The sequence below is a fragment of the Salmo trutta genome, chromosome 13 (assembly GCF_901001165.1).
Source record: "Salmo trutta chromosome 13, fSalTru1.1, whole genome shotgun sequence".
NCBI lineage: Eukaryota > Metazoa > Chordata > Actinopteri > Salmoniformes > Salmonidae > Salmo > Salmo trutta.
Genome location: NC_042969.1, coordinates 17,190,711 through 17,201,727, shown reverse-complemented (window position 1 = coordinate 17,201,727; position 11,017 = coordinate 17,190,711).

Here is an 11,017-nt window from a genome sequence, read left to right as displayed (position 1 = left end):
AAGCTGCCAAGCACACCGTGCATCCTTGTTTGTGGTAAGACATTTTCTGCGTTTTCACTTTACATACCCAAACGAAATCTGCGTTTTTTTAAAGTGTATTATTTTGTAACCACATAAATGTTGTTTTAGTACACTGAATAGTATTAAAAGTATGTACAGTAAGTATGTTAAAAATAAACCTAATTATCTTATACTTTAGTATACTTATAATACAGGATTGGAAATAGCATTTTAATACAATAAAATATCTTCCTAATTTAAACTAATAGCTTATTTTAAGTGTATGCTATTTGTAATGCTATTTGTAATGCTGTATTAAAAGTATTGTGACCAGTCCTGCATTACAATAAAGCAGGACAAGTGGAAAAGGAACGAGACAAAAAGAACCAAGGGCAATTTAAAGGGTTTTAAATTAAATAAGCAAGTCAACTTCTCTCTCTGACCATGAAGGGAAATAATGCACTCTAAGGAACAAAAAGGAGACTTAACAGAAGCTATACTGATGGAGAGGAGTCTGACTCCTGCCAGGTTGTTGTGAGGTCCGAAGCTTCGAACGTCATTGGGCACGTGGTGTTGTAACTTTGACAACAAGCTTCTTGTTTACTGAATTGAATTGGTAGCTCTTTGAAAACTGAACTGGGCATCAGAGCTGTTTTTTTAAAATGTATTCTTCCCATCACTACTTATTACTATTTAAATAGCGTTTAAATACTATTTTAATACTATAGAGTGTTCTAATATACAACTTTAAGTGGTTCCAAAATAATACGCGTATACAGCTTTTTTCGCTTGGGTAACAATGTGTCAGACCTGTGTGGGTGTGTGTGAGAGAGGTAGAATGGGAGTTTTAGGGATGGAGCAGGAGCAAAAGAGGGAGATGAAGTGGGTGAGGTTGCAGGAGGTAATGAGAGAGATGGGTAAAGAGAGGAAGAGTTTGCATGGAAGATAAAGAGTGGTAAAACATTTCACCCCTTGTCTGTTATTACCATAGGGAGTTCTCCTCTGACTGCTGAAAACTTGATGGTTTCTGTGGACCAGATCGCCCTGAATGGCATTCTTACCTTCAACGATGCCCTGGTAATGATGTTTGTGGCATATTATTGCTTTAACATAAATGACCTCTCTGACAACATTGGAGTTCCTGCATTTGAAGTGATTGACTATATAGTTCTTCCAGGATTTCTTTGTAGCACTTGGGAAAGTGGTGTGTAACGTTATATTGCACACCTATTGCAATGGACATGACTTTCTTTACACACGTTATAACTAACTGTAGTCTGGTGTTGTCATCTAGGATGCCTTACTGTTAACTACAACTTTCAATTTCAAAACAGAACCACACTAGTTCCTTGTTGGCCAATAGAAATGTAGCATTTCAGGATACACTTTCTATGCACCCAATATACTTTCTGGTGAAAAAAACATTGTGAAACATTATCGTTCCACTGTTACTTTAACTGTATCAGACATTTTCTAATATTACATTGCAAACATCCTATGTGTAGCCCCTTTAAATTAGATAAATAGATTTTTGCAGGTACATTTTTGTTAGTCAACAAATCAAATGATTCTATCTGACGGGGTAGAGGACCACTGCTAGTGATTTTAAGAACGGCGGACACACTAGTATAGAATGACGTTATTTATGTTATTTCATCCAACGCAAGTGCCTATTCAAGAGCAAACCAGATATTGGGTCCAAAGTGGAGAAGAACTCAAGAAAGCAGCATGCAATCAGTCCAAAAGTTATTTCTCTGATCTCAAACATTGCAGACCATGAATGGAGGGAGTCAAGAAACAGGCAGATGATAAAAAACACTTTACCAAAATGTTAGAACTGAATGTTTTTACATTAGCATGTGGTAAGTTGCTTTTAAGTGAATGTTTGACACAGTATATGTAAAGTTTGAGTTCAATAAATGTTTTTGCACTAGGATCGATACACCTTGTCCTACACACATCTCCCATCCACCCTCCCACCATATAGTTGTGGGTTAGGACAACAGAATAATAACTTGACCTAAATATTATAACCAAAATGTCAAAATACTGATCGTTTTTGTAAAAAAAAGATTTAAGAAAAGCTTTCATTGAATTTCCTATGTTTGACACCATAACTATCAAGTGTATAGTTCCAGAAATGTTTGTACGCTGAGATTACCTGATACCCTCTTCTTAACACACCCCTCTCTTTCTACCCGTTTACCTCTGCCATGCCACTGCACGCACAGGTTAAGGTTTGAACGTGTATTGAACAACTTAATATAATTAATATAACTTAATATAATTAATCTAATAATTAATACAGTTGAAGTTAGAAGCTTACATACACTTTGGTTGGAGTCATTAAAACACATTTTTCAACCACTCCACAAATTTCTTGTTAACAAACTATAGTTTGTGCATGACACGAGTCATTTTTCCAACAATTGTTTACAGACAGATTATTTCACTTAACTCACTGTATCACAATTCCAGTGGGTCAGAAGTTTACATACTATGCCTTTAAACTGTGCCTTTAAACAGCCTGGAAAATTCCAGAAAATTGTCATGGCTTTAGAAGCTTCTGATAGGCTAATTGACCTAATTTGAGTCAATTGGAGGTGTACATGTTAGAGGTCGACCGATTAATCGGAATGGCCAATTAATTATGTCCGATTAAGTTTTCATAACAATCGGTATTTTTGGCCACCGATTTGCCTATTTATTTATTTGTTACACCTTTTTTTTAACTAGGCAAGTCAGATTTAAGAACAAATTCTTATTTTCAATGACGGCCTAGGAACAGGGGTTAACTGCCTTGTTCAGGGGGGATTCGGGGATTCGTTTTTGCAACCTTCCGGTTACTAGTCCAATGCTCTAACCACCTGCCTTACATTGCACTCCACGAGGAGCCTGCATGGTAGGCTGACTACCTGTTACGCGAGGGCAGCAAGAAGCCAAGGTAAGTTGCTAGCTAGCATTAAACTTATCTTATAAAATACTATCAATCTTAACATAATCACTAGTTAACTACACATGGTTGATGATATTACTAGTTTATCTAACGTGTCCTGCGTTGCATATAATCGATGCGGTGCCTGTTAATTTCTCATCGAATCACAGCCTACTTCGACAAACGGGAGATGATTTAACAAGCGCATTTGCGACCAATGTACCAAACCATAAACATCAATGCCTTTCTTTAAAGGCCGTAATTAATTTGCCAGAATTGTACATAATTAGGACATAACATTGAAGGTTGTGCAATGTAACAGGAATATTTAGACTTAGGGATGCCACCCGTTAGATAAAATACGGAACGGTTCCGTATTTCGCTGAAATAGTAAACGTTTCCTTTTCGAAATGATTGTTTCTGGATTCGACCATATTAATGACCAAAGGCTCGTATTTCTGTGTGTTATGTTATAATTAAGTCTATGATTTGATATTTGATAGAGCAGTCTGACTGAGCGATGGTAGGCAGCAGCAGGCTTGTAAGCATTCATTCAAACAGCACCTTCATGCATTTTACCAGCAGCTCTTCGCAATTCTTCAAGCATTGTGCTGTTTATGACTTCAAGCCTATCAACCCCCGAGATTAGGCTGGTGTAACCAATGTGAAATGGCTAGCTAGTTAGCGGGTGTGCGCTAATAGCGTTTCAAACTTCACTCGCTCTGAGACTTGGGAATGGTTGTTCCCCTTGCTCTACATGGGTAACGCTGCTTCGAGGGTGGCTGTTGTCGATGTGTTCCTGGTTCGAGCCCAGGTAGGAGCGAGGAGAGGGACGGAAGCTATACTGTTACACTGGCAATACTAAAGTGCCTATAAGAACATCCAAAAGTCAAAGGTATATGAAATACAAATTGTATAGAGAGAAATAGTCCAAAAATAACTACAACCTAAAACTTCTTACCTGGGAATATTGAAGACTCATGTTCAAAGGAACCACCAGCTTTCATATGTTCTCATGTTCTGAGCAAGGAACTTAAACGTTAGCTTTTTTACATGGCACATATTGCACTTTTACTTTCTTCTCCAACAATTAGTTTTTGCATTATTTAAACCAAATTGAACATGTTTCATTATTTATGAGGCTAAATTGATTTTATTGATGTATTATATTAAGTTAAAATAAGTGTTCATTCAGTATTGTTGTAATTGTCATTATTACAAATAAATAAAAATTTTAAAAATCGGGCATTTGAATCGGTATCAGATTTTTTTTGGCACTCCAATAATCGGTATCGGCGTTAAAAAAACATAATCGGTCGACCTCTAGTACCTGTGGATGTATTTCAAGGTCTACCTTCAAACTCAGTGCCTCTTTGCTTGACATCATGGGAAAATCAAAAGAAATCAGCCAAGACCTCAGATTAAAAAAAAAAAAATTGTAGACCTCCACAAGTCTGGTTCATCCATGGGAGCAATTTCCAAATGCCTGAAGGTATCACGTTCATCTGTACAAACAATAGTACGCAAGTATAAACACCATGGGATCACGCAGCTGTCATGCCGCTCAGGAAGGAGACGCGTTCTGTCTCCTAGAGATGAACGTACTTTGGTGCGAAAAGTGCAAATCAAACCCAGAACAACAGCAAAGGACCTTGTGAAGATGCTGGAGGAAACAGGTACAAAAGTATCTATATCCACAGTAAAATGAGTCCTATATCAACATAACCTGAAAGGTTGCTCAGCAAGGAAGAAGCCACTGCTCCAAAACTGCCATAAAAAAGCCAGACTACGGTTTGTAACTGCACATTGGGACAAGATTGTACTTTTTGGAGAATTGTTCTCTGGTCTGATGAAACAAAAATATAACTGTTTGACCATCGTTATGTTTGGAGGAAAAAGGGGGAGGCTTGCAAGCTGAAGAACACCATCCCAACCGTGAAGCACGGGGGTGACAGCATCATGTTGTGGGGGTGCTTTGCTGCAGGAAGGACTGGTGCACTTCACAAAATAGATGGCATCACGAGGAAGGAAAATTATGTGGATATATTGAAGCAACATCTCAAGACATCAGTCAGGAAGTTAAAGCTTGGTCTCAAATGGGTCTTCCAAATGGACAATGACCCCAAGCATACTTCCAAAGTTGTGGCAAAATGGCTTAAGGACAACAAAGTCAAGGTATTGGAGTGGCCATCACTAAGCCCTGACCTCAATTCTATAAAACAGTTGTGGGCAGAAGTGAAAAAGCGTGTGCGAGCAAGGAGGCCTACAAACCTGACTCAGTTACACCAGCTCTGTCAGGAGGAATGGGCCAAAATTCATCCAACTTATTGTAGGAAGCTTGTGGAAGGCTATCCAAAACGTTTGACCCAAGTTAAACAATTTAAAGGCAATGCTACCAAATACTAATTGAGTGTATGTAAACTTCTGACCCACTGGGAATGTGATGAAAGAAATAAAAGCTGAAATAAATCATTCTCTCTACTATTATTCAGACATTTCACATTCTTATAATAAAGTTGGGATCCTAACTGAACTAAGACAGGGAATCTTTACTTTTTCTAGCCAATTCTCTATTTCACAACCAGTTGAATTGAGTAGTTTTTCATAATGTAATAACAATTATCTGTGTTCTAGCTATATTTTGGCATCAATTAAGGAGTAATGTCTGTTTTTTCGCGTAACAATTCCTTAGTTTCACAACTGATGCCAGTTAGATCAAGAGTAGGTTTTTGTAATGTTATGACAATTATCTGTGTTTGTGTAACTTTGGCATCAATTAATTAAGGAATTATTCGTTTTTGAGCTGACCAATTCTCTATTTTCACAACTGATACCAGTTATATTGAGAGTAGGTTTTTGTAATATTACGATTATAATCTGCGTTTTGTCATCAATTAAGGAGTTCTTTATGCTTTTTAGCTGGCCAATTCTTTATTTTTCACAACCAATGCCAGCAAAAAAGGGATTCCAGGTATAAATAGGAGTTAATGTCGTAAAATTGCAGTAATATACTTTATTTGATGGAAAGTAAATCCCCATTTAATACAGATTATTTATGTACATTTTTGTCTTTAGTTTTAGTCTATTTCTGGCACCCGTGCTGCCAGACTTTTACCGTAAATTAACAGGATTTATTTTCACAGTGCAGCTATACAGTGGAGACGAGTGGTTATACAGTGGAGACGAGTGGTTAACCAGCTATGCAGTGGAGACGAGTGGTTAACCAGCTATGCAGTGGAGACGAGTGGTTAACCAGCTATGCAGTGGAGACGAGTGGTTAACCAGCTATGCAGTGGAGACGAGTGGTTAACCAGCTATGCAGTGGAGACGAGTGGTTAACCAGCTATGCAGTGGAGACGAGTGGTTAACCAGCTATGCAGTGGAGACGAGTGGTTAACCAGCTATGCAGTGGAGACGAGTGGTTAACCAGCTATGCAGTGGAGACGAGTGGTTAACCAGCTATGCAGTAGAGACGAGTGGTTAACCAGCTATGTAGTGGAGACGAGTGGTTAACCAGCTATGCAGTGGAGACGAGTGGTTCTTTTGCACCCAAGTATCTCTACTTGCACATCATCTTCTGCACATCTATCACTTCAGTGTTAATGCTAAATTGTAATTATTTTGCCTCTATGGCCTATTTATTGCCTTACCTGCCTAATCTTACTACATTTGCACACACTGTACATAGATTTTTCTATTGTGTTGTTGACTGTACGTTTGTTTATACCATGTGTAACTCTGCTGTTTTTGTCTCACTGCTTTGCTTTATCTTGGCCAGGTCGCAGGTGTAAATGAGAACTTGTTCTCAACTGGCCTACCTGGATAAATAAAGTTGAAATAAAAACAAATCCAGCTATACCATTTACACAGACCTGAGCCAAAGGACGTGAAGGGACAGTGAGGTGTGCTGCTAACACTACGGACCTGACTATTTACCTGTCTCTGACAGGCACCCTTCACCGCAATACCATCAGTACCAGCAATACAATCAGTACTATCAATATCATCAGTACTATCAATATCATCAATACTATCAATATCATCAGTATCATCAATACTATCAGTACTATCAATATAATCAGTACTATCAATATCATCAATACTATCAATATCATCAGTATCATCAATATCATCAATACTATCAGTATTATCAGTACCAGCAATACTATCAATATCATCAATACTATCAGTACCAGCAATAAAATTAGTACCAGCAATACTAGCAATATCATCAATACTAGCAATATCATCAATACAAGCAATAAAATCAATACCAGCAATATCATCAATACAAGCAATAAAATCAATACCAGCAATATCATCAATACCAGCAATACAATCAATACTAGCAATATCATCAATACCAGCAATACAATCAGTACCAGCAATACAATCAATACCAGCAACACTATCAATATCATCAATACTATCGATACCATCGCTCTCAATGCCATCCCATCTTTTTCCCAGATCATCATCATCCCTTCACGTTCTGTTGCAATTTACTCATTTATATTTGTTGGAATTGCATTATGCTGCCATGTATAGAAAGTAAAAGTCAGCACCTTGCAGCAGACCAGATGGCTCGGTGTGAGGAGTAGAGGCTCTCTGTCCTGAATCATAGATAATCAGTACTAACTGAACTACAGAGTGAGGAGTAGAGGCTCTCTGTCCTGAATCATAGATAATCAGTACTAACTGATCTACGGAGTGAGGAGGAGAGGCTCTCTGTCCTGAATCATAGATAATCACTACTAACTGAACTACAGAGTGAGGAGGAGACGCTCTCTGTCCTGAATCATAGATAATCAGTACTAACTGAACTACAGAGTGAGGAGGAGAGGCTCTCTGTCCTGAATCACAGATAATCAGTACTAACTGAACTACAGAGTGAGGAGGAGAGGCTCTCTGTCCTGAATGATAGATAATCAGTACTAACTGAACTACGGAGTGAGGAGGAGAGGCTCTCTGTCCTGAATCATAGATAATCAGTACTAACTGAACTACAGAGTGAGGAGGAGAGGCTCTCTGTCCTGAATCATAGATAATCAGTACTAACTGAACTACGGAGTGAGGAGGAGAGGCTCTCTGTCCTGAATCATAGATAATCAGTACTAACTGAACTACAGAGTGAGGAGGAGAGGCTCTCTGTCCTGAATCATAGATAATCAGTACTAACTGAACTACAGAGTGAGGAGGAGAGGCTCTCTGTCCTGAATCATAGATAATCAGTACTAACTGAACTACAGAGTGAGGAGAGGCTCTCTGTCCTGAATCATAGATAATCAGTACTAACTGAACTACAGAGTGAGGAGGAGAGGCTCTCTGTCCTGAATCATAGATAATCAGTACTAACTGAACTACGGAGTGAGGAGGAGACGCTCTCTGTCCTGAATCATAGATAATCAGTACTAACTGAACTACAGAGTGAGGAGGAGAGGCTCTCTGTCCTGAATCATAGATAATCAGTACTAACTGAACTACAGAGTGAGGAGGAGAGGCTCTCTGTCCTGAATCATAGATAATCAGTACTAACTGAACTACAGAGTGAGGAGGAGAGGCTCTCTGTCCTGAATCATAGATAATCACTACTAACTGAACTACAGAGTGAGGAGGAGAGGCTCTCTGTCCTGAATCATAGATAATCAGTACTAACTGAACTACAGAGTGAGGAGGAGAGGCTCTCTGTCCTGAATCATAGATAATCAGTACTAACTGAACTACAGAGTGAGGAGGAGAGGCTCTCTGTCCTGAATCATAGATAATCAGTACTAACTGAACTACAGAGTGAGGAGGAGAGGCTCTTTTGTCCTGAATCATAGTGCTGAATCACTAGATGTCCTACTCACAGCAGTCTGTTATGTAGACTCTGTCTTGTTGCTCTTGGCCATCTCTCTTTGCCCAACTGCTTTAGTTACAGCAGTCCCATTCAATTCACTCTATTTGTATGGGCTGACCTAGACATTAACATAACCCCATACACACCAGTGGAGGCTGCTGAGGGGAGGACGGCTCATAATAATGGCTGAAATGGAGCAAATGGAATGGCATCAAACACATGGAAAACATGTTTGATGTACAGTATGTCACTTTGATATTTCCGTTTTTTATTCTTAATAAATTAGCAAAAATTTCTAAAAACCTGTTTTTGCTTTGTCATTATGGGGTATTGTGTGTAGATTGATGAAGGGGGAAAACGATTTAATCCTCTTTAGAATAAGGCTGTAACGTAACAAAATGTGGAAAAAGTCAAGGGGTCTGAGTATTTTCCCAACGTACTGTATTTGATACCATTCAACTGTTTCCGCTCCAGCCATTACCACGTGCCCCTCCTTCCCAATGATGGTGCCACCAACCTCCTATGATAAACACAGACTCAAATGGTCACATGTGGTCATGAGCCATGGCCTGTCTCTCGCTGTAAATCTACACTGTCATGTGGTGAATAGCAGGATAAAACCACATTTACGTGAGCATGTATGTCAATCAAATCTGACGTGCCATTTCACCAGTAGCTAGCCAGCTCCATCATATTTAAAGTGGAAATGTATCTGCCTCTTCCTCACGACTAGGCCTACAGAACATTTTAGACCACAAAGTGAAATAGCAAATATCCGCTAGCTAACGCCACTCGTTCTGCCATCAGAATAAATAGACCTGGTCTTATCAAAGCATTGCACATATCACGATAACTGTATTGTTGACATATTCTCTGCGCTGAATTTACGTAATTTACGATTCTTAACAATATCTTTTTGGTCACTGTTGGCCTAATTGAACGACGTTCTTGTTTACCTTTGTAGTAAAATCGTGTTGTTTTCCTCATTTGCCCGATCTCACAGTTCAATTAAGTTAATATCCGGCAGATATTATTCAGTTTTCCACTTATTGCGGAAGTCAAGGAACAATTGAGGTCTGGACATGTTGTGGAGTAGGCCCACCTCTTTACATACCAATTGTATTATTTAAAAAATCCTTTGTGATCAATATGATTTCTCTGTATGCATTTCTTACTTTTTTTTTGGGGGGGGGGGGGCAGCCTATGGGTACATGTGGTATAACCTAAGTGTGCAACATGAATATTATAGTTGTAAACCCCCCAAACAAAAAAATTGTTGAAGCAAAAAATGAACCATAATGGATTTCTACCAGTCACTTAAAGAGAAATTCCACCCAATAACTATCTTTTGGTATTTGTTTCATTAGTCCATTGTTGATAAGGTCCCAAAATGTTTTGCTTGTCAGCAATCAAGTTTTCAACATATGTAACTATCAAAATACAGAAATCCTCCTTGTGTGATGCATTTTGCATAATAGGATGCAAAACGCAGCATCATAAGACGCAAAATGCATCATACAGGGATGATTTCTGTATTTTGGGAAACAAACTAAGTGCTGACAAGCAAAACATTTTCCTTCAAGTTATTGGCCTACCATAGAGAATGATAGAGGTCTCTAATGGCCAAATGGCTGTTTTAGCATGGGTAGCGTCATTGAGGGCTTCCACCATGCCAATTTAAAGTAGTCCAAGTGTCAGTTGGGTGGGGATTCCTATGGGTTGTAACCTCAATGGCGCTGCCCATGCTGTCACAGATGCCATAATGGCACAAATGTAAAGATGAGTCCTCTATCCAACTCTATGAGGCCTACCTGTGAGTTTTTTGTCACTTTACACACCTTCAATATCCACCTATCACGTTTCATCAATCGGTAAAGTATTAACCAATGAGATTCAATCATTTTAAAATGACTTTCTTCCTATCACTTTCCTGTTGTTGCTTCTGTTTTACAGATCACCACCTACACCCCAGCACCACCAGGTTAGGCCAGGGTTTCCCAAACTCGGTCCTGGGGCCCTGCTGGGTGCACGTTTAGTTTTTTTGCCCTAGCACTACACAGCAGATTCAAATAACCAACTCATCATCAAGCTTTGATTATTCAAATCAGTTGTGTAGTGCTAGGGCAAAAAACTAAATGTGCACCCAGGGGGGCCCCAGGACCAAGTTTGGGAAACCCTGCATCAGGCTATTGATTTGTTTATTAAACATTTCAAATAATCAGTTCAACCGTGAAGCTTTTGTC